Source organism: Pleurodeles waltl, chromosome 5, assembly GCF_031143425.1.
Source record: "Pleurodeles waltl isolate 20211129_DDA chromosome 5, aPleWal1.hap1.20221129, whole genome shotgun sequence".
Taxonomy (NCBI): domain Eukaryota; kingdom Metazoa; phylum Chordata; class Amphibia; order Caudata; family Salamandridae; genus Pleurodeles; species Pleurodeles waltl.
The window spans coordinates 649,144,159-649,166,497 of NC_090444.1; the positions used below are offsets into that span (position 1 = coordinate 649,144,159).

Here is a 22,339-nt window from a genome sequence, read left to right on the forward strand (position 1 = left end):
TTCAGAACCTGTGGAAAAGTGAATGGAGAAAGCATGTATTGGGACCCACCTTTTTTCTCAGCCCGCGCTTGACCAATGACCTCGAAACTCAAAGCTGAACTGACGTATTAGTTTTTAAAATTTTGTAAAGATTCGTCAAGCAGTGCCAAAGATACTGGCACAACAAAAAACACTTTTCCTATTGAAAGCAGGTCCTCACAATAACTACCTTGGCGACCGCCATTAAGTTTTTATATATATATATATATATATATATATATATATATATATATATATATATATATATATATATATGTGTATATGTATATGTGTATATATATATGTATATGTGTATATATATATGTATATGTGTATATATATATGTATATGTGTATATATATATGTATATGTGTATATATATATGTATATGTGTATATATATATGTATATGTGTATATATATATGTGTATATATATATATATATATATATATATATATATGTATGTATATATATATATATGTGTGTATATATATATATATATATATATGTATATATATATATATATATATGTGTATATATATATGTATATATGTATATGTTCGATGGCATGTGTAGCTGCAGATACACATGCTATGCACAGGTCCTGCCATCTAGTGTTGGGCTCGGAGTGTTACAAGTTGTTTTTCTTCTAAGAAGTCTTTTCGAGTCATGGAATCGAGTGACTCCTCCTTTTCGGCTCCATTGCGCATGGGCAGCGACTTCATCTTACATTGTTTTCTTTCAGCTATTGGGTTCGGACGGGTTTCTTTTCACTCTGGTAGTTCGAGTCGGAAAAGTACTACAAACTCTCTAAATTTGTCGGTATTGTTTTCGATTGCGTACCATCTATCATTGACACTTCGGTACCAGTGGATACAGCTCTCTACTTGCCCTTCGGGGCACCCGCACCCAACTCGGGCCTGGTCGGCCCGACCAAAGTCTCATCGAAGCCTCATGGACCGGACCCCGTTTCGATTCTGCCCTCAGTGCCACGCCAAGTTCCCGTATACAGACCAACATCTAGTCTGTAACCTGTGTCTATCTCCAGACCACCGAGAGGATACTTGCGAGGCCTGCAGAGCCTTCCACTTGAAAAATACTGTACGAGACCGAAGAGCGCGAAGGTTGGAAATGGCGTCGAGAAGCACTGAACGCCTCGACGCAGAAGAGGAGGAGATGATCGACACCGCAGTCTCCGTTCGGGGGTCCGACTCCGAGAACGAGTCCGACACCGACAGACCAATAACAGCGGGCCAGCACGTGAGTACACCTGCCCCTACCCAGTCCAAGCCCAAACACAAGGCCTCAGGGACGCCACTGCCGGAAGGCCATGGCTCCACCCATAAAGACTGCCGGTGACCAAGCAACAACTAAGGCACCAAGAAAGTCCACGCCACCGAAGCCTTTGGACTCGAGCCGAAGCACAGGCTCTGAAATACTCAAGCACTGACCCATCGGGTCGAAGCCCCGAAAATCCTTCTCTGAGCTGAGGCCAACGTCTACTCCAGCCCTTTCGATCCCGAGGAAACCGGCTTCGGAGTCGAAAAGACCCATATATATACACAGGAGCATGGACTTTCCAAACTATTGAAAGAAAGCCATAAATTTGTGGAAGAACTTATGCAAATGGAGGAATTTGATGAAAAACAGGCCAGAATCCAAATTCATAAAGACCCTGGCGAGATCCTCACTGCACCTCCTCTAAAAACAGAGGAAGCTGGCCTTTCAAGGACATTTGGACACTGACCAGCCACCGGCTAAAGTGCCAAAACCTACAGATAAATCTCCACCTCCTCAGTTCTCACCTCACCAGTCTCCTCCTTATTTTCTTCAACTGTCTCTCCACCTATTACCCCCACAGCACAGTCTCCAGTACACTCTGCAGAGTCACACCAGGATGAGGTCGACCCATGGGACCTTTATGATGATCCCATTTCTGACAATAGGCCAGAGTGCTATCCGTCAAAGCCATCACCCCCAGAGAATAGCCCCTCATACACTCAGGTTCTAGCTAGAGCAGCGCCATACCATAACGTAACCATGCACACAGAACCTCTTGAGGATGATTTTTGATTTAATACGTTGTCCTCAACTCACACCACTTACCAGAGTCTACCCATGCTTACTGGCATGTTAAAACATGCACATCAAATCTTTCAGGAACTAGTTAAGGCAAGAGCAATCACTCCTAGGGTAGAAAAGATGTATAAGCCACCTCCTTCTGACCCAACTTTTATTACCCAACAGCTACCCCCAGATTCCGTAGTGGTCAGCGCAGCTAGGAAAAGGGCTAACTCCCAGTCGTCTGGTGACGCACCGCCACCAGATAAAATAAGCAAACAATTTGATGCTGCTGGTAAAAGAGTAGCATCACAAGTGGCTAATCAATGGTGCATAGCCAATTCCCAAGCGCTAATGGCTATATACGACAGGGCCAACTGGGACGAGATGAAAGACATCATCCAGCATCTCCCCAAGGATCAACAGAAAAGAGCCCAGCAAATAGTCGAGAAGAGGCAGGCCATTACCAATAATCAAATCAGGTCAGCGTTAGACTCCGCAGACACAGCCGCAAGAACTATTAATACAGCTGTCACCATTAGACTACACGCATGGCTTCGGTTGTCAGGCTTTAAACCTGATATCCAGCAAGCTGTTCTTAACATGACATTTAATGAAAAACAGATGTTTGGCACTCAGGTTCATACAGCCATTGAGAAAATGAAAAAGGACGCCGACACCGCTAAAGCTATGGGGGCGCTTTACTCAGCACAATACAGAGGCTCATTTCGAAAGCCTCAATACAGGGGAGGCTTTAGAGCCCAAACATCTGAGGCATCTACCTCACAATCCAAACCCCCTTACCAGCCACAATACCAAAGAGGGGGGTTTCGAGGAACCTACAGAGGACAATTTCCCAGAACTAGGGGAAAATATCAGCCCTCAAAGCAAACCACATACACCAAGCAGTGACTTGCTCTACATCTTCCCTCACCACACTTCCCCTGTGGTAGGAAGACTGCAAAAGTTCCACACACACTGGTTACCCATCACAACAGACAATTGGGTCTTATCCATTATCCAACATGGTTAGTGCATAGAGTTCGCACAAATTCCTCCAGATATACCTCCAAAACCACACAAACTCTCCTCCCAACACATTTCAATGTTGCAAGCAGAGGTACAATCATTATTACTCAAACAAGCCATAGAGCTTGTACCACATCATCAGAAAGGAACAGGGGTTTACTCCCTGTATTTCCTCATTCCCAACAAAGATGGAACATTGAGACCAATGCTAGATCTCAGAAATCTCAATCTTTACATCCTATCAGAACACTTTCACATGGTAACACTACAGGATGTAGTCCCACTGTTACAACAACAAGATTTATGGCAACACTGGATCTAAAAGATGTGTATTTTCACATACTCATCCATCCAGCGCACAGAATATATCTCAGATTCGTAATACAAGGAAAACATTACCAGTTCAAAGTGTTACTTTTCGGGATAACAACAGCTCCCACGGTATTTACAAAATGCCTTGCTGTAGTCGCAGCCTACATAAGAAGACAACATATCCATGTCTTTCCATACCTCGACAACTGGCTAATAAAATCAAACAGTCAAACACAGTGCCAACACATTACACGTTATGTAATAAAGACCCTACACACACTAGGGTTCTCAATAAACTAAAAACAATCTCACTTACAACCAGCGCAGGTTTAACAGTATTTAGGAGCCACATTAAATACCCAAACAGCACTTGGAACCCCAAGTCCACAAAGGGTACAATCGTTCCACAACATATTACCACGAATCCAGCCAAACCAACAGTACAGTCAAATTTGTCATGAAACTGTTGGGCATGACTGCATCATGCATTGCCATTGTCCCCAATGCAAGATTAAACATGCAGCTCTTACAACAGTGGCTTGCAAAACAATGGTCACAGGCACATGGTCAACTTCAAGATCTAGTGTTGATAGACCGCCAAACACACATCTCGCTTCAGTGGTGGAATTCCACAAATTTAAACAAAGGGCGGCCATTTCAGGACCCTGTGCCTCAAGCCACACTTAAAACAGATGCATCAGTGATTGGATGGGGAGCACACCTTAACAATCACACCATTCAGGGACAATGGGACGACAAACACAAACAACTTCACATAAATCACTTAGAATTGCTAGCTGTATTCCTGGCACTAAAACCCTTTCAATCTCTTCTCGTTCACTAACACATTCTCATCAAAACATACAATATGACTACAATGTACTACCTGAACAAAAGGGGAGGAACCCACTCATCACAACTTTGTCTTCTAGCACAAAAAAATTGGCATTGGGTAATTCACAACATTCACCCTGTAGCACAGTACATTCCAGGGATTCACAATCAATTAGCAGATGGTCTCAGTCGGGATTATCAGCAAACACACAAGTGGGAAATTCACCCCCAGGTACTTCACAAGTACTTTTGCCAATGAGGAACACCAGACATAGATCTATTCGCCACCAGCCAGAACGCAAAATGCCAAAACTTAGCATCCAGGTTCCCACTCCCTCTATCCAAGGGCAGTGCTCTATGGATTAACTGCTCAGGGATATTTGCTTACGCTTTTCCCCCTCTCCCGCTCATTCCATTTCTGGTCAACAAACTGCGTCAAAACGAACTCAAACTCATACTTATAGCGCCAACGTGGGCACATCAACCATGGTACACAACATTGTTAGACCTATCACTAGTACCACACATCAAGCTACCAAACAGGCCGGATCTGTTGACATAAAACAAACAACTGATCAGGCACCCCAATCCAGCAATACTCAATCTAGCAATCTGGCTCCTGAAGTCTTAGAGTTTGGATATCTACATCTTCTACCGGAATGTATGAAAGTAATTAAACAAGCAAGAAAACCCACTACCAGGCAGTGCTATGCAAACAAATGGAAAAGGCTTGTCTTTTACTGCCAATCCAAACACATAACACCTCTTTCCGCATCCATACAAGACATTGTAGGTTACTTACTTCATCTACAAAAAGAAAATGTAGCTTTTTCATCCATTAAAATACATCTCACAGCTATTTCAGCCTATTTACAAAACAAGTCTCTATTTAGAGTCCCTGCCATCAAAGCCTTCATGGAATGACTAAAACGTATCATACCTCCAAGAACACCACCAGTGCCTTCATGGAATCTCAATATTGTACTCACCCGGCTCATGGGTCTACCGTTTGAACCCATGCACTCGTGTCCGATTCAATATCTAACATGGAAAGTAGCATTCCTCATTGCAATCACTTCATTACGAAGAGTTAGTGAAATACAAGCATTCACTATTAAACAACCCTTTATACAAGTACACAAACATAAAGTCGTTCTTCGCACAAACCCGAAATTCCTACCTAAAGTCATTTCACCGTTTCATATAAATGAAACAGTGGAATTTCCAGTCTTCTTCCCACAGCCAGACTTAGTAGCAGAAAGAGCTGTACATACATTAGACATTAAAAGGGCTTTAATGTATTACATTGACAGGACAAAATAATTTAGAAAAACTAAACAGTTATTTGTCGCATTCCAAAAAAAACATACTGGTAATCCTATCTCAAAACAAGGAATAGCCAGATGGATAGTAAAGTGCATCCAAACCTGTTACCTAAAAGCAAAAAGACAGCTATTAGTAACATCAAAGGCACACTCCACCGGGGGAAAAAGCAACAATGGCATTTCTAGGGAATATACTAATGACAGAAATCTGTAAAGCAGCCACTTGGTCAGACACCCCATACATTTACCAAGCATTACTGTGTAGATGTGTTAGCAACACAACAAGCCACAGTAGGACAGGCTGTACTAAGAACACTATTTCAAACAACCTCAACTCCTACAGGCTGACCACCACTTATAGGAGGAGAACTGCTTTGTAGTCTATGCATAGCATGTGTATCTGCAGCTACACATGCCATTGAATGGAAAATGTCACTTACCCAGTGTACATCTGGTCGTGGCATGTTCCGCTGCAGATTCACATGCGCCCTCCCTCCTCCCCGGGAGCCTGTAGCCGTTTACGTTACACTTCAATTTGTACATATGTATGTGTATGTGTTTGTGTACATATATATATATATATATATATTTATGTATATGTATTCCATTGCATGGACATCTTTCTTTACACTCTATCACGGCTACCTTACCCTCTGCGGGAAACCAATCTAAGATGGAGTCGATGCCCATGCACAATGGAGCCGAAAAGGAGGAGTCACTCGATCCCGTGACTCAAGAAGACTTCTTCAAAGAAAAACAACTTGTAACACTCTGAGCCCAGCACTTGATGGAAGGACCTGTGCATAGCATGTGAATCTGCAGCGGAACATGCCACGAGCAGATGTACACTGGGTAATATATATATATATATATATATATATATATATATATATAAGAAAGAAGTGACTCAAACAGATGATCTCATTAAAGAACAAAAATATATTTCTACTACAACGTTTCAGCTTCCGCCTTCCTCAGGTAGTACAAGATGGTTTGCTCAGTGGCTGCACAGCTGACACTGGTGGATTTTCAAAAAGCATCATGAGTGAAGATTCCAATTGGAATGTGGAATCAATGCAGTCCTGAGAACTCTTCAGATATGCAGAAATCAAGTGGTATTGTCAGTGATGTTCAGTCCATCTGGATGCAGAGATTTTAAACGGTACATCCAGAAATTTTCTCTGATGTCCAGTAGTTCTTCCTTTAAAACATGCTCCACAGGGAAAATCTTCAAATCTGATAGTAAATGGTCCACAAGGTTAAAATGGTTGGCTACAGGCTGGTCAAGTTTCTTGTTAATTATTGCCGATTTGTGGTTCCTAAATCGTGTACGGAGGTCATTCACAGTTTGACCTACATATTGTTTTTTACAGCTTTGACGTTGGCACTGAATCACATAAATAATGCATCTAGAGCGACATGTAAGATGCTGTCTTATTCCATAGGTCCTTTTTGTAACAGAGCTAGTTACTAATGATGTTTGTAAAAGGTATTCACATGTGATGCACCTTTTGGAATCACAGCAATGAACTCCTGCATTTGTTACAGCTTGCTTAAGTTCAGCTCTCACAATAAGTGATCGTAAATTGGGAGCTCTGCAGTAAGCAATGACTGGCGGTTTTGGAAAAAGCTTTTGCAATTTTTCACAAGTAGATAGTAAGGGAAAAGTTGTTTGTATTATATTTCTGTAGTTGGGAGCTGATGGATGATAGTCAACCACAAAAGGGATTCTGTCACTTTTGCTTCTTCTGTTGTTATTTGGAATAACTTAAAGAACCAACCAAAGGTTACAGAGACATTGTAGTTAGGCTCTGAATTTACTAGCACAAAACCATAGAAATTACACAATTATAGTTAGTTATTCAAGTAACGATAACTCGCTCGCTAGGTTAACTACTACTCACAACCCCACGAGGCACAGCTTTTTTTTTTTTCTTCAATAATTTGACTGCTAATGTCTCATTTACATATTTATGTAGAATGATATGCTTAGAATGAGATATTTTTGGACAATTTGAAAAGAAAAATGTATTTGTCAAGTAAAAAGAGTGTGAGTACATTTCGGTATCTACCTTAAATATTTTAATTTGAAAAGCAACTAAAGCAGGAATGTGACTACTGACACACCTATACTGAAAAACTCAACCTTCAGGGGGAGGGCCTGGGACCTTAACCTCTAGGACACAGGTGACTCTCTGCTATGCAGTTTCCAGACATACATATGACATTCAACGATAAGATGTTGATGCTGAAAAGACAAAAATGTTCCAATAGGAATGTTTAACAGTCAAAACACTCGTAAATAATCAGACACACTGCATGAGATACCAGGATTTGAACCTTCAGCCTACTGAGTGACAATCCAAAAACTCTACCAATAGGCCAGAAGTGAATCTGTTTTTCTTTCTTTTCAAAATGTGACTGACGTTCAAACCAAACATTTTCCTAGTGTGCTACTTTGTAGTCACTGTATGGATAGATCATTGCAACAAAAATCTTTTTCATCTCATTATGGGAGAGAGACAGGACCGCGGAGGGAGCCTGAAGGCCCTGCGGTCCTAGCCAGCTCCCAATGTCCTGCAGGAGCCTGCATTGCTCCCGCAAGCAGGAAGCTGCTTCAAATAGCAATTCCCTGCCTGCAGGAGCAATGTTTTCATCTGTTTCCCTGCATACACATTTGCGAGCAGGGAAATAGATGAAAACCCTGCTTTCTTTAATCATGAGCTGTTTGACAGCTCCCACTTGCTGTGCAGAAAGTGAAGTTATGTTTGCTTTTGCTTAGTGGGAGCTTTCAGCAAAAGCAGACAGCTACCTCCCAAGGGTGGGTACCTTGAGAGGTAGCAGGAGCCAGCTCTGGATGGTGGTGGTCTTCAGGGCCACCTAGGGCTCCACGAGGGGGGCAGAGCATTCCCCCCTCCAATGTTTATTCTAGCCCTAAGAAGGTGGTGGTCCCCCAGGCCAGGGGTCTGCGATGGACCCCCTTTATTATTTATGCACCTCTCTATAACCCCTATAATTTATATGAATTGCCCCAGGGAAGTGGTAGTCCCCTGGGTTCAGGGGGTCACGCGCCACCCCCCCAGTAATTATATAAGTTGCCCCGGGGAGGTGGCTGTCCCCACAGCATTAACTTAACAAGTTTTGCCTCGGGGAGGTGGCAGTCCCCGAGGTGCGAACGGGCCCACCTGTATACATATTTCTTAGTGCTCCGGGGAGGTAAGAATCCCAGGAGCTGCGGGGTGGGTGGGCCTGAGAGCTTTCATAAGCAGTTGGAGTGGGGCCCCATGTGCCCCATGTACCCCCTCCTATTTTTGTACTATGCCCCTGGGACATGGCCAACATGGACACCGCGGTTACATTAAAAAAAATTCTTTTTTTTTTACATCATGGCAAAATTTGTGGATTTGTTGTGATTTTCACTGTGATATATATATTTTTTTTTTAAACAGGTACGGGGATAGGGTAACAGTACCCCCTTTTTTTTTTTTTTTTTTTTTTGAGACTCCTTTGAAGTTGAGTCTCAAAATGGCTAACAACACTTCCTGGATGACGTATTGGCAGCTAGTTAAATCTCTGCACAAGATTGGGAGTATTTGCGAAGCCTCCATGCATCCAAGATATATACAAATTTGGTTTTCTTTTAATATTTCAAAAACTACTGAATGGATTTACACCAAACAAGAAAGAGCACTTTTTCCGGACCAAGCGCTACCTTTCTTCAAAATTTGTTGAAATTCCGTCCATCAGTTTGGGCTGTAGTCGTGTCTAAAATCCTAATAAGAATTAAAATGGGAAATGCACTTTTTTTGACTCCCCCCTGTTTTTTTTCCTCAGCCTCCGCTTGATAGATGGATCACCCTGAAACTTCCCATGCACAGCAAGATCATCCATCACTCTTTTTGAAAAAAAATTTAACGATTTGTCAAAAGCGCCAAAGATATGGGCAAGTCAAAAATCACTTTTTCTGTGGTAATTAGGCCCTAACTATGACTACCTACTGATGATGGGCATATATTTATGCATTCCCAAGGTTCCATTTTAGCTGCTGCATTCTTGGAACAGCGAGCACTATGGACTGTGAGGACGGACTCACCACATTCATTTCCCAGCACAAAGCACCACGCACTCACGGAGTGTAGTTGTAAAAAGTCAACTTATTGTGCCAACACCAAATCCACAAAAAAAACAAGAAACCGGCAAACTTATTTTGCCTATCAGCCTTTCACAATGCCATGAGATGCCAACCCGCTGCAGTTCATTTAAATCATAGCCTTGCTTTGTCAAATAATCGCAAAACACTTCATCCCATTGAAAATACGTGAACATGAGATTAACTCGCCAGATAATGTTTACATATCATTTATGACCAGAAACTGCCAATTTTACATTTCATCTATAATCACAAATAAATAATTAATATGCTCAATTCATAATTCCATGCCTACAAAGCCATAGTCAATCTACACAATGCACAACACTTTTTGGTTTGCTGCTTTATCAGTCCGATTTAAAGCTACAATTTCAGGCTACTTATAGGACACAGTTCTCCTTACCGACTAGGCAACATAGAACTCGATTGTGCAATTCTTTTAGAACTTTTACTAAATCCATACTAATAGCAGCTATTTCTTGCAGTACCATCTTGCACTGAATGGGCGAATCCTAGCATCTTCTCTGATTGATTGTAATGCTTTAGTTACACAATCATACCCTAATGAGTGTGTCCACAACTCCTCATCTTTATTAAGGTCATGGGATATCTTTGTACGCAACCTGATGATGTAACGGGATTCAAGTTACCTCAACTTTTTCACTTTATTTCCCTCTCTCTCATCCCTATTGACTTGGTCAATGCAAAAGAAACATAGTTGATTTTTATCTCCCTGATGTTCTGCCTGAAAATGCCTTGCTACTGAATAGGTAGGATCCTGCTTGCCAGTTGCTCTCATATGCTCCAAGATCCTTTTCCTAGCAGTGTGAATTGTGCTGCCCATGTACTTTTTACCACATGGGCAAACCAGCCAGTAAATTGCTAAATCTGAATTGCAATTCATAAGTTTACTGATAAATCTCCCTTTTTTTCTCACCTGGGACTTCTTAGTCTTTTACCTTGCTACTGTATTTGCAGGCTCTACACTGTGTACATGGATAAAATCCACTTAGCTGAAATTTCTTACCTCTTGTTTCTGAAAAGTGACCATGCACTAATAGATCTTTCAGTGAGGTACCCCCATTTGTATGTTGTCAATGGAGAGCCAGGAAGTCTGGGGCCTATGATGTCTGCTTGCTAGTTTTTCTTCATGATATTGTAAAATCCTTTCGACCCTTGTGAGAGTTTCATAACCATCCTGGGACCTTGTTGTGTGATGTGATGTGTAGTGTCGCAAATTATTCCACTGAATGGTGACTAACAAATTTGTCATGTCCATTTGCCATACCTTCTGAGAGGCTTCCTCAGGTAACTTTCTAGGGTATTACCTTTTAAAGAATTTCAGAATTTCAAAATGGTATCTCCCTCCGCTTTCTGATACTCACTAGGTGAGGAGCAATTGTGCCTTACCTGTGTGTGTGTGTGTGTGTGTGTATATATATATATATATGGTATTACATAGCTCAAAACTCAAAGCACTATTTTCAAATACAATCCAAAATGTTCAGAAATCTATGCATCCTTTATTGTACGTCTCTCATTAGGTCTTCAAAACTTTGGCTACATTGCAGATATTCACTAAATATTCTTAAAGTTCAAATGGGTCAGACAAATATATATGTTATATGCAGAAGGAATTGAGTTGCTGAAGACGTGTATATTATTTGTGTTATTATCAAGACTATTGTAAACATATATCCTACAATAGGTTGGCTTGTAATAATTCTCTCTCAGGGGATCTCCATTGATAATCATAAGCACTTGATAGTCCCGCTCACTTGCAGGGATCCCAAAGCTGATCTTTCAAAGTCACATCTACTTCGCCTTACTTCAGAAAGTGCAGAACACCTGTGTTTTATTTTGCAGCCCGAAAAACAGGCTACAATGCCAATCTTTATTGAATTATCTTAAAATTTAGAAGGAAAAAAGGCTGGTACTCTTAAAAACCACTTACGCAAAATGAAAAGTGATCTTTTAAAGGCATCCTTCATAAACGTTTTTTACATCTTTTTAAAATAAGAGTAATACATAGCAATGGAGCCTAAATAGGCTGCAGCACTGCAACAATATAAATAGGACAAATTCCTTTAAGAGTCTTTTGACTTTCAGTGTCCCATTATTTCATGCAGGTGACAGTTTACTCAGTTTTCTTTTTGGCTCCTGCTGACAGGATCCTGGAGCAGAGCTCTGCCTTTTGTAAGGATTTTCCTTCACAATTTTCTTCTAAAGCTTTTTTAAAGCTGGTTCACTTAATATCCTGACAGAAAAATGATCAAATTTTTCGTAAAATGCCATCTCTTTTTGCGAACTGCCTACAGTGTGGCATGAAAATGGCAAAAACAGATCAGCACAGGATCTGTATTTTATGTTTGCCAGACTCTCATGACCCCAAGACATGTCACTACTGCAAAACCATCTCTAGGGTCACTTCGAGGTAGAGAGAGAATTTACCTCCATGGCCAAGTGGAGCACCTCAGATGGCAAGATTGCCTGACTGGTGAGACTTCTGAAGGGCGAAAGAGACTGTATCCTTTACCATTGCCCCTAAGTCACACTCCGAGGATTCCCGCAGTGGGAGATTAAAAAGAGAACCTTTGGAGGAAGACATTGCTTCCATTCAGCTTTGGGAACATGAGCGTCAAAAAGAGGTACTGCACCTACTTGCTCGCCGTCAAGCGCTGGGTCAGTGTCGCAAACACCTAAGACATCAAGGAGGAGAGCACTCTCAACGTCGAGAGGGACTTCAATGTAGAGACACCATACAGTGTTGAGGACTTCGATGTCGAGACATCATTCATCTTCCTTAAATAAGATGGCCATGTGGTTTGCTTGCATGAAAGCTCCCAGGCTTCTGTCAGGGTCTAACTCAGAGTATTCTAGAGCATATCAAGACCAACATCTCCAGTCACCATAATGGATTTGCCAGCACTCCGGCTCTGACAGGATCACTTACTCCAGCTCCTCCACCTCCGATATTCCTCCACAACTATCTGTGGCTGCAATACCTCTGCCACAGTCCATGATTCCATCGCAGCCTCTACCTTCTGTGAGGCTCTTAAGATCATGCTCACGTGATACTAGACCTCGCATCTATAGGACTAGGTCGCGCTCAAGATCTAGATCTTGCTGCCCACATCTTTACTCCATACAATCATACGGCGAAGATAATTTTCTTCCTCCAGATCGAGATCTTCATTGTCCCATTGTACAGTACCATTTTCTGGTTTATATTCTCCTTTTCTGACAAATCAAGAATATCTCCTATAGATGACATTAATACTTTCCTGGAGGTTCTCATCAGGGAAGCCAATAAACTAAGTTTTAATTTGCCAACTACTACTAATTCTACAGTGGTAATCTTTGAGACGCAATGTGAACAACTGCACAGACCTCATCAACACAGACGTCAGTCGATAGGCAGAGGAGGTCTACAACCATCTGCCCAAACTGGCGAACCAACCATTGCTGGAAAACAATGAGTTACAACGTTCCCTTCTTCCATTGTCCACTCTGGTAGGGGGAAGCATAACATATTTCCTGCGAGAGTTGCAATGGATAACCACCCACAAATGGGTTCTGAATATTATAGAGCCTGGATACTGTCTCCGATTCAAGTGTCCACCACCATCTATTCCACTGAAGAAATCTTCCCTGTACCAGTGGGAGCAACTGCAACAAGAAGTATCTATCTTCTTGCAGAAACATGAGGTGGAAAAGGTCCCCTCTCACCTGAAAGGAACGGGAATGTAATCCTGTTTATTTTCTGGTGTTGAAGAAAGGGCCAAAACACAAAGACAGCTTCATTTTGGACCTCAAAATATTGTGCTAATATGTTTTTCTGTTTAGTTGGGTCCAACAGGTGCTTATTTTCGGGGGGGGGGAATATTGCAGGATGCAGTATACTTTTGCAGTACTACTCCGATCCTAATCATTGTAGGCGATGTTGAAGAACATGTGATAGGGAAAGTATTCTTTGACGCCCCTAATTTGGAGGGTTGAATCAAATGAACCTATATAATTAGCTCCAGGATAATTATATCTAACTTTAAATCTTATTATACTTGTATTGAGCCGACTAGTGTATTATGTGATTAAGTCACAGTGTGACCAGTTAGCCCGGGTCGCAAAGCATATACATGATTATTACAGGTATTCTTGGCTCTGTGCGATGGCGTATGTGAATTAACTGATCGTTAATTATAGTTTTTATTGACAAGTTTGTATTTTAATATGCAACTTTTAATGGATTATGAAATGATGTTTGTACTTGTAATCGTGAATGTGTTTTGCCGGATAGGCTGACAACAACAATAAAAGGAAAGGACCTCAAAAAAGCAAAAGGAATTGGTTTGCAAAGAAAAATTCAGGTTGTTAACTCTTCCTTAGATCTACCTTAGCTCAAGAGGACTGGCAATGTTCAATAGACCCACAAGATGCTTATTTTCACATACCAACAATCAATTAGCATAAAACATTCCTGAGCTTCATTGTTGGAAAAGACCACTATCAACACAAGGCCTTTCTCTTTGGCCTCAAGTCTGCACAACAGAGTTTCTCCAAACGTATGGCGGGTATAGCAGCCCACTTCAGAAAAAAGATTTTCAAGTGAATCCCCTCCGACATGAGGAAGAGAGTCACCCATGCATTTGTCACTAGCAAACTAGACTATGGCAACGTACTCTATGCCGGCATCACCAAGAAACTACAATCAAGACTACAAAGAATCCAGAATGCAGCAGCCAGACTCATCCTGGACATCCCCTGACACAGCCACATATCCTCCCACCTCAGAGACCTACACTGGCTCCCTGTCAACAAGTGCATCACATACAAACTCCTGATCCACACCTACAAGGCACTACACAACATAGGACCGGCATACCTCAACCACCGCCTCACCTTCTACATACCCAACAGACATCTCCGTTCTTCCCAGCTTGCCCTTGCAGCCGTTCCCAAGATCTGGAAAAGCACGGCAGGAGGAAGATCCTTCTCCTACCTCGCAGCCCAGCATGGAACACACTGCTTCTTCCTCACCCTGGTGGACCCCTCACCAAGCCCATGCACACTGCCATCTCAGCTTGTGTGTGCTGGTAGGGAGAAAAAGACAAAGTTGACTTGGCACCCCTTTCAGGGTGCCATGCCCACAAATTACTGACTGTGGCATAGGTAAGTCACACGTCTAGCAGGCCTTACAGCCCTAACACAGGGTGCACTGTACCACAGGTGAGGGCATAGCTGCATGAACTACAAGTGCAGTGTGGCCATACTGAGTATATGGGCTGGGAGTTTATCATTACGAACTCCACAGCTCCATAATGGCTTCCCTGAAGTCTGGGAAGTTTGGTATCAAACTACGCAGCACAATAAACCCACACTGATGCCAGTGTGGAATTTATTGAAAAAGGCTCCTAGTGGGTATCTTAGAGATGCCCCCTATATTTTAGCTAAACGTCTATTGCATGACTGACCGGTCTGTGCAAGCCTGCCACTTCCAAACAAGTTTCTGACCACATGCGGTGGGAGCCTTTGTGTTCTCTGTGGCCAGAAACAAAGCCTGCACTGGGTGGAGGTGCTTCACACCTCCCCCCTGCAGGAACTGTAACACCTGGCGGTGAGACTCAAAGGCTCAGGCTTCTTGTTACAGTGCCCCTGGGCACTCCAGCTAGAGGAGATGCCTGCCCCCTGGACAAAGCCCTACTTTTGATGGCAAGTCCAGTGGGAAGATTAGGGAAAACAAGGAGTGACCACTTCCCTAATGTGTCCAGAGCTGAAGTGACCCCCTCCTTGCAAAATCCTCCATTTTGGTTTGGAGGACAGGGACCAATAGGGTTAGGTCTGTGTACTCCCTTCCCAAAGAGAGTGGGTACTAGAAGGATGTAGTCACCCTCAGGGACAGTAGCCATAGGCTACTGTCCTCTGACCCCTGTAATGCCCCTAAATCCAGGATTTAAGGGCTCCCTGAACCTAGCTCGTCAGATTCCTGGCGACCTCAGGGAAATGACAAAAAGGACTGCTAAGCTGACCCCCTTAGCAGAGAAGACTGAGGACGTCAACTGACTTGGCCCCAGCCTTACAGTCCTGTCTCCAGCTTCTGAAGCCCTGCTACAAGAAGGCGACACATCCTGCAAGGCCAGCGACCTCTTAGAAGCCTCAAGAGGACTGCCTGTACCCCAGAGGACCAAGATCTCCTGTGGACAGAGGCTCTGTCCAAAAAGAAAGTCCAACAAAGGACTCCAGAACCGCCCTGGATCCACAGGTTTTGCCCTCTCTGCACCCAAAGCCCACGGTCTGTGTCCAGGTGGCCCAACTGAGTAGAGCTGGTCCCCAGGTGATTCTGACCTAGTGTCCACTTTGGGTTGACCCCTCCTGTCCAACACAATGACGCCTGCAGCCTAAATCCGGAGGACCCACCTGACAGTGAGAGAACTGGATGAAGATTCCTGACACTAAAAGGTACCCCTGTACCTGCAGCCCACTGGCCTTGGAGAATCCGATTTCCGGTGGAGCAACGTCCAGCAGGCGGTCCTCCTTCTTGTCCAGCCTGTGGTTTTCCAGAACTGACCCCCCTGGACTTAGCATGCAGCATCTGTGTGACCCCGGGGTTCACCCTATTGGGAAGCATTGGGAGTCCGACACTGTGATTGCACCCTGCACACGGACGCCCCTGCGCAGCTGAGGGTGTGTGTTTGGTGCTGATCTGTGGCTCCCCCCAGTGCTCATCTAAACCCTTTAGGTCTTGCCTTTGAAGACGCAGGTAGGAAGAGTGCCCCCAGTCTCCATAGTAGCCCATGTTAAATTGACTTCAACTATGACATCTGCACCTGGCCAGCCCTGTGTTGCTAGTGGTGGGTGTTTGGAGTTAACTTGAACCCCAACCTGTGCACATCCTAACACTCGGAGATCTGAACTGTAAGTCTTGCACTTACCATGAAACTGTGCTAATTTGTTTTCCCAGCCAGAACTGTTCCTTAAAATTGCAGTCAACTTTTAAAACAGATTATTGCTATTTATTTAAAAAACGTATAGCTTGCCAACTTGTAACAAAGTGCTGTTGATACATATGTTTGATACTTAATTAGAAATGTACCTACCTGCAAATGGAATACTGATGTTCTAGAAATAAAGTAACAAAATATATTTTTGCTATATAAAAGCCATTGGCCTGGAATTAGTCATTGAGTGTGTTTCATTTATTGCCTGTGTGTGTGTGTGTACAACAAATGCTTTCCGCTACCCTCTGATAAGCCTAACTGCTTGACCACACTGCTTCAAAAGAGAGCATTAGTGTTATCTACTTTAGCTGCTGTTAAGCCTCTGGGGAACCCGTGGACTCTGTGCACACTATCTCATTTTGATATTGTATATACAGAGACAGCTTCCTACCTGGATGCTTCCTTGACAGTTTGAGATACTCATATGTACCATCTACAGATTATAAAAGGCCTATGGTCTCTGAATTGAAGGATCAGTCTTACAACATCGACCCCCTGGATTTGAGGGCAGTAATTTAGCCTTGAAGGCTTTCCTCCCGTCGTTCAGAACAGACTCTCTGCCTGTTTAGAAGAACAATACAACCATGCATTATCTGAACAAGAGGGAGGGATGAGATCCAGACCTCTGTCCCTGGAAGCACAATCTGGAAGTGGTTAATCTCCAGGGATCTCAAGATTACTGCTGTCCATCTTTCGGAAACCCAGAATGCTTAGGAGGACACTCTCAGCAGAGTTACTCAGGAAACAATGCTGTACTTAACTCCACCTTCACCAACTGTTCTTTTTTTTTTCTACGTAGATCTTTTCACTGACTGAGAAAATAAAAAGTGCTGAAGCTTCACCTTGTTGTGCTACCAACCGGGCACATTGGGGAATGCCCTATAGAGTGGCTAGTGAGGCATATTTGTTTACGCCTTTCCTCCATCTCCCCGACTGTTGACAGTGATCATCCATTTCTCACACTCTAATAATTCTCATTGCTCCTGAGTGGGCTTGACAGTGGTGGTACAGCGGTACACCAATCTCCTTCACCTCTCAGAGTGTCCAAACAGGAAGCTGCCATGCAGACCGGATCATCTTCAGAAATTTGGAGGCCAGATTCAACATCCCAACCTTCCCTCGCTGAACTTGACTGCATAGCTCCTGAACCCATACAATATGGCTATCTAAACCTTCCTCAGGAAAGCATGAATGTGGTAAGAGAAGCCCATCTACTAGGACTTCTTATTCCTTCAAATGGAAGAGATTCTTCATCTGGTGTTCTCAGAACAAAGGTAAACAATCAATCAATCATAGCATTTGTAAAGCACAACACTATCACCCCTAATGGTATCTGGGTGCTGAGGGTGTGGTGTCTGTTGAAAAGCCACGTCTTGAGTTTCCTTCTGAAGTCCGCCAGGTAGGAAGGTGTTTGGAGGTTGAGTTGGATGAGCAGGCTGTTCCAGGACTTAGCTGCTGCGTAGGAGAAGGAGTGGCCTCTGCTGCAGCTGCAATAGATTTGTTGGAGGTTTAGCGAGGCGGAGCATAGTTGTCTTGCTGGGACATAGCTCAGTCGATGGTTGATATAGGACAGCCCTCGGTTGTGGAGAGCGTTGTATGTGAGTGTGAAGATTTTGAATTCGAATCTCTTCTGGCCGGTGAGCCTGCAGGGGTTCCTGAGGTATGGGGTGATGCTTGAGCACTTTGGGAGGTTGAGGATGAGTCTGGCTTCAGTGTTCTGTAGAGTCTGGAGTCTTTTGTAGCTGGGGGCACCCTCTGGTGTAGAGAGCGTTGCATAGTCGAGGCGGCTGGTGACGAGGGCATGCATGACTGTCTTTCTGATGTCAGTAGGGATACCTTTGAAGATTCAGCTAAACATACAGAGGATGTAGAAGCAATCCTTTTACTTGCCAGGAAGAGGCTATTCTTCCATAACCTTTCCATCTAGCTAAAGCGAAATTGCACCTCAATTAAATTGCACAGTCCTCAATTAAAGTGCATCTCGCAGCAATCATAGCTTATCAAAAATTTCCTTATAAACATCCTTTTTTCAGAATGCCTGTAGTCAATGATTTTCTGGAAGGCTTTAAGAAGGTGTATCCTCCTCTCAGGAGACCTTTGCTCCATGGGAGTTAAACATTGTCCTCTCTTTCCTTATGTGTCCTCCCTTCAAATCCATTCATAAGGCCTCTCTCCAACACCTCTCTTGGAAGGCTTCCTTCTTGGTAGCCATTACTTCAGCTTGCAGAGTTAGTTAGATACAGGCTCTCTGTTCACATGAACCTTACATGGTATTCCATAGCAACAGGGTAGTAATGATAACCCATCCTAATTTGTTGCTTAAGGTAATCTCAGATTTTCATGTCAATCAGACTATTAAATTCACCTAACCTACATTCATTCAGACTCCCCTTCTCTTGCAGAGAAGTCTCTCCACACTCTCAATGTAAGGAGGGTTTTGAAGGTCTATCTATATAGGACACAATCTTTAATCAAAACAACACTTTGTGAACTATATGGTGTTCTACGAACAGTATATGCCACTTCCAAACAATTCTTATTGAGATGTGTTGTCTCCTGCATAACGCTTTGCTATCAAAAACCATACAAATTCCTATCCTGTACTCCTAGGCCCTACTCCAGCAGGGGTAATTCACCTACTGCTACTTTGCCTAGGAACATCACAATTGCTGATATTTGCAGGGCTGCAACTTGGAGATGAGTTTACACCTTTACAAGATGCTATTGTCTTGATTCGGATGATAAGACTGATAGCAAAGTAGGGCAAGCATCACTAAAGAATTTGTTCCCTTATCTTACTTTTCTCCTTTTTTATCTCTTCCGTCGCAGAGTCTTTGATGGAAAAACTTGCTAGTCTATTTAATGCTTATGATTATCAATGGAGATCCTCTGAGAGAAAAGGAATGGTTTCTTACCTGTAATCCTAGTTTTCTCTCAGGGGATCGCCGTTGTAATCATAAGCAACCTTCCCTCCTCCCTGATGAGAGAGATTATATGTATATCACTATGCTGCTGGTTCACTCCTCAAAAAACTGCCACCTACAGGGCATGATAGGACACTGGAGGTAAGAATGTCCTTAAAGGCACAGTATCCTATTTACATTGTTTCAATGCTACAGTCTTTTCAAGCTATACTGCTATGTATTACTCATTTTCCTATTTTAAACAGAAGTGTTCTTTTTTTTAATGGCATGACCCTTTCTTCTTCTACATTTTAAAATAATTTAATAAAAATTAGCAATATAGACTGTTTTTCGGGCTGGAAAAATTTAACATGTCTGTCAGGTATGTGTCCTGGCCTTTCTGAAGTAAGGCGAAATAGATATGACTTTGAAAGAACTGCTCTGGGATGACTGCACGTTGGTGGGACTAATCAGTGTTCATGATTTTAATGGAGATTCCCCTGAGAGAAATCTAGGATTACAGATGATAAACCATTCCTTCCTTATTATCATAATTAAATATTTGTGTACTGATATGTGGGGTCCAAGACCTCTTTGGCAGGTCTGTTTTCCTAGAAATGCAATTGTTTTAATGAGTATAGCCCACATAGAGTGGTCCCAATGTAAGATAACTGTTGATTTTCCTTTTCTTCTCAGAGATATGGCTATAAGCCACATCCTTGGAAGCTTGGGAAATCTAGTCAGGTGTGCCCCCAAAAAGGGAAGGTACACAACAAGGAACTGCCTATATCCCATTTGCATCTTCCTTTATCTATGGTTATTTCAGTAGAGAAACTTCTGTTTAAAGAGTAATGGTTTGGATGCTGTTAAGTTCACTACTACTAATGAGAAAAGGTTATAAGCTAGATGCACGCCTTTTAATGGAGTGCATTTATTGACATTTTGGAAGCACTATCTGCTTAAAAAACAAGAGACCTGTTGTGCATTCGGAAACATCTACATGGAATTGTGCAGCAATTAGGGATCCAAGAAGTTAAGCTCGTTAATTACAAAGGCCCTCATTCAAGTTTGTAGGTGATTGTGGTTAAGATTTCTGAAACTCCAGCTTATTACAAACTAAGAGGACCCAAGGTGTTTCTGGGAACAGTGGGGTAAAGATTATTTTTAGATCTGATGTAGATACCAAAGTGAATGATAACTGGACGTAAGTGGCTTGAAAATGTGGAATTTGCCATATGTGGAGTAACATGGTTTAGTACTGTATGTGTAGGGAAATCACTTGTAGGGAAGTTAATTTTATCTTGTGTTTTTTTTATATATATATACAGATACATAGCAGATGATGCCTTCTTTAAAACTAGATATATACAGCAGATAATGCTCAATGTAAAATTAGCCAGAATTAATGACTATTGTCATGTATTGCCAATCTTTTTTGCATATGTAAAACTGCTCTGGGTCCTGTTAATTCTGATGTGGTCTATAACAAGAGTTACCTGCCATATCAGAAATTCCAGATCCACAGTCATCCCCCCCAAAATTAATAATGTGGCTGCCCACTGGAGTTAGTGATCACAAAGTTATTGGGATAAAATCCAGGGCTCCAGAACAGACGCTTCAAGTGGTGGAATAATCAGAAGGTAATTACTATCTGGAGAGAAGTGGGAAAGTATAAACCTAGTATTTGGTGCCTTACTGTTGCAAGTCCAGTTCTGGCTTTGTTAGAATAATACCCATTGTTCTTAAAAGTTTAATGTGCTTCCAAATATGTGGGCTATTGCATCTGTATTTATAGCCAAAAAGCAGTTGTTCAAGATTTGAAATCCCCTTATTCGCCAACTCCACCATCTTATATATGATTAGATCCTGGATTCAGCATTGCTATTGAAGAACACGAATAAGAACCTTTATTTGGAGAAGGCATATCAAGTGAAATATAAGGGTGCTTAGTTGTGGCTGAATCATTGTTTTTGTCTGTGTGGTACCTTCCTCTTTAGCTTTGGATTATGCTAAACTTGTGCATAAAACCAACTTATTTAACGATTGGAAACACTGTGGTTTGCACAATAGGTATGATGGCAACCACAAAGTAGATTTTTACTATGCACTAATCTCTTTATACAAGTTGGTAAATATTGACTGATTCTGAACATGGGATTTTGACAATTGGGAGCCTGAGATACAGAGATTCCATTCAGAAAAAGTGGTCTGAAATTGCAAACTTAATTTTTGCAAATGGAATCTGATTATGCTAACTGCCATATGTACTACAGGTTGGTTTGCTAAAAAGGAATCAAAACGAGTCAGACTGCACTGCCAAATTAATATTCTTAAGGCAGATGACAATTTATGACTCCCTACAATTGGCCAGTCACAGGGATGGTGGCCTGGCAGGGTCAACAAACCACAATGCCTGTGATTCCCTTTAATAAAAGTAATAATGGGGCTGCATTGTTTTAAAAGTCTGTTCGATCTGGCCTGTGGATCACTGCCTCGTCCCGAGCAAACTTTTTTCCCTACATTCACAATGGTAAAAGGTTCCCATCACACCTTCCCCATTGTGAAGTGGTTACCACTGCTATTCAGTAGTCTGTAATATTTGAATGATTTGCAACCAGATTGCTATCACAAAACATTGATACATCTCATTGATTTGCAATTTAAAAGGGATACCTAGAGTCCCTGGGCCTGATGTGCAAAACATTGTTATAG

At 42.3% G+C, this 22,339-nt stretch overlaps 1 protein-coding gene and 1 long non-coding RNA gene across 5 annotated transcripts in view; one reads left to right on the top strand and one right to left on the bottom strand.

Annotated features, from left to right (window-relative positions):
* The window catches only part of AK9 (adenylate kinase 9), an 824,487-nt gene that overhangs the window by 270,646 nt on the left and 531,502 nt on the right, over positions 1-22,339 (top strand). The window lies entirely within an intron of this gene.
* Positions 1-22,339, bottom strand: part of LOC138295903 (uncharacterized) — a 419,369-nt gene that overhangs the window by 27,712 nt on the left and 369,318 nt on the right. The gene's annotated exons all lie outside the window — the stretch shown is intronic.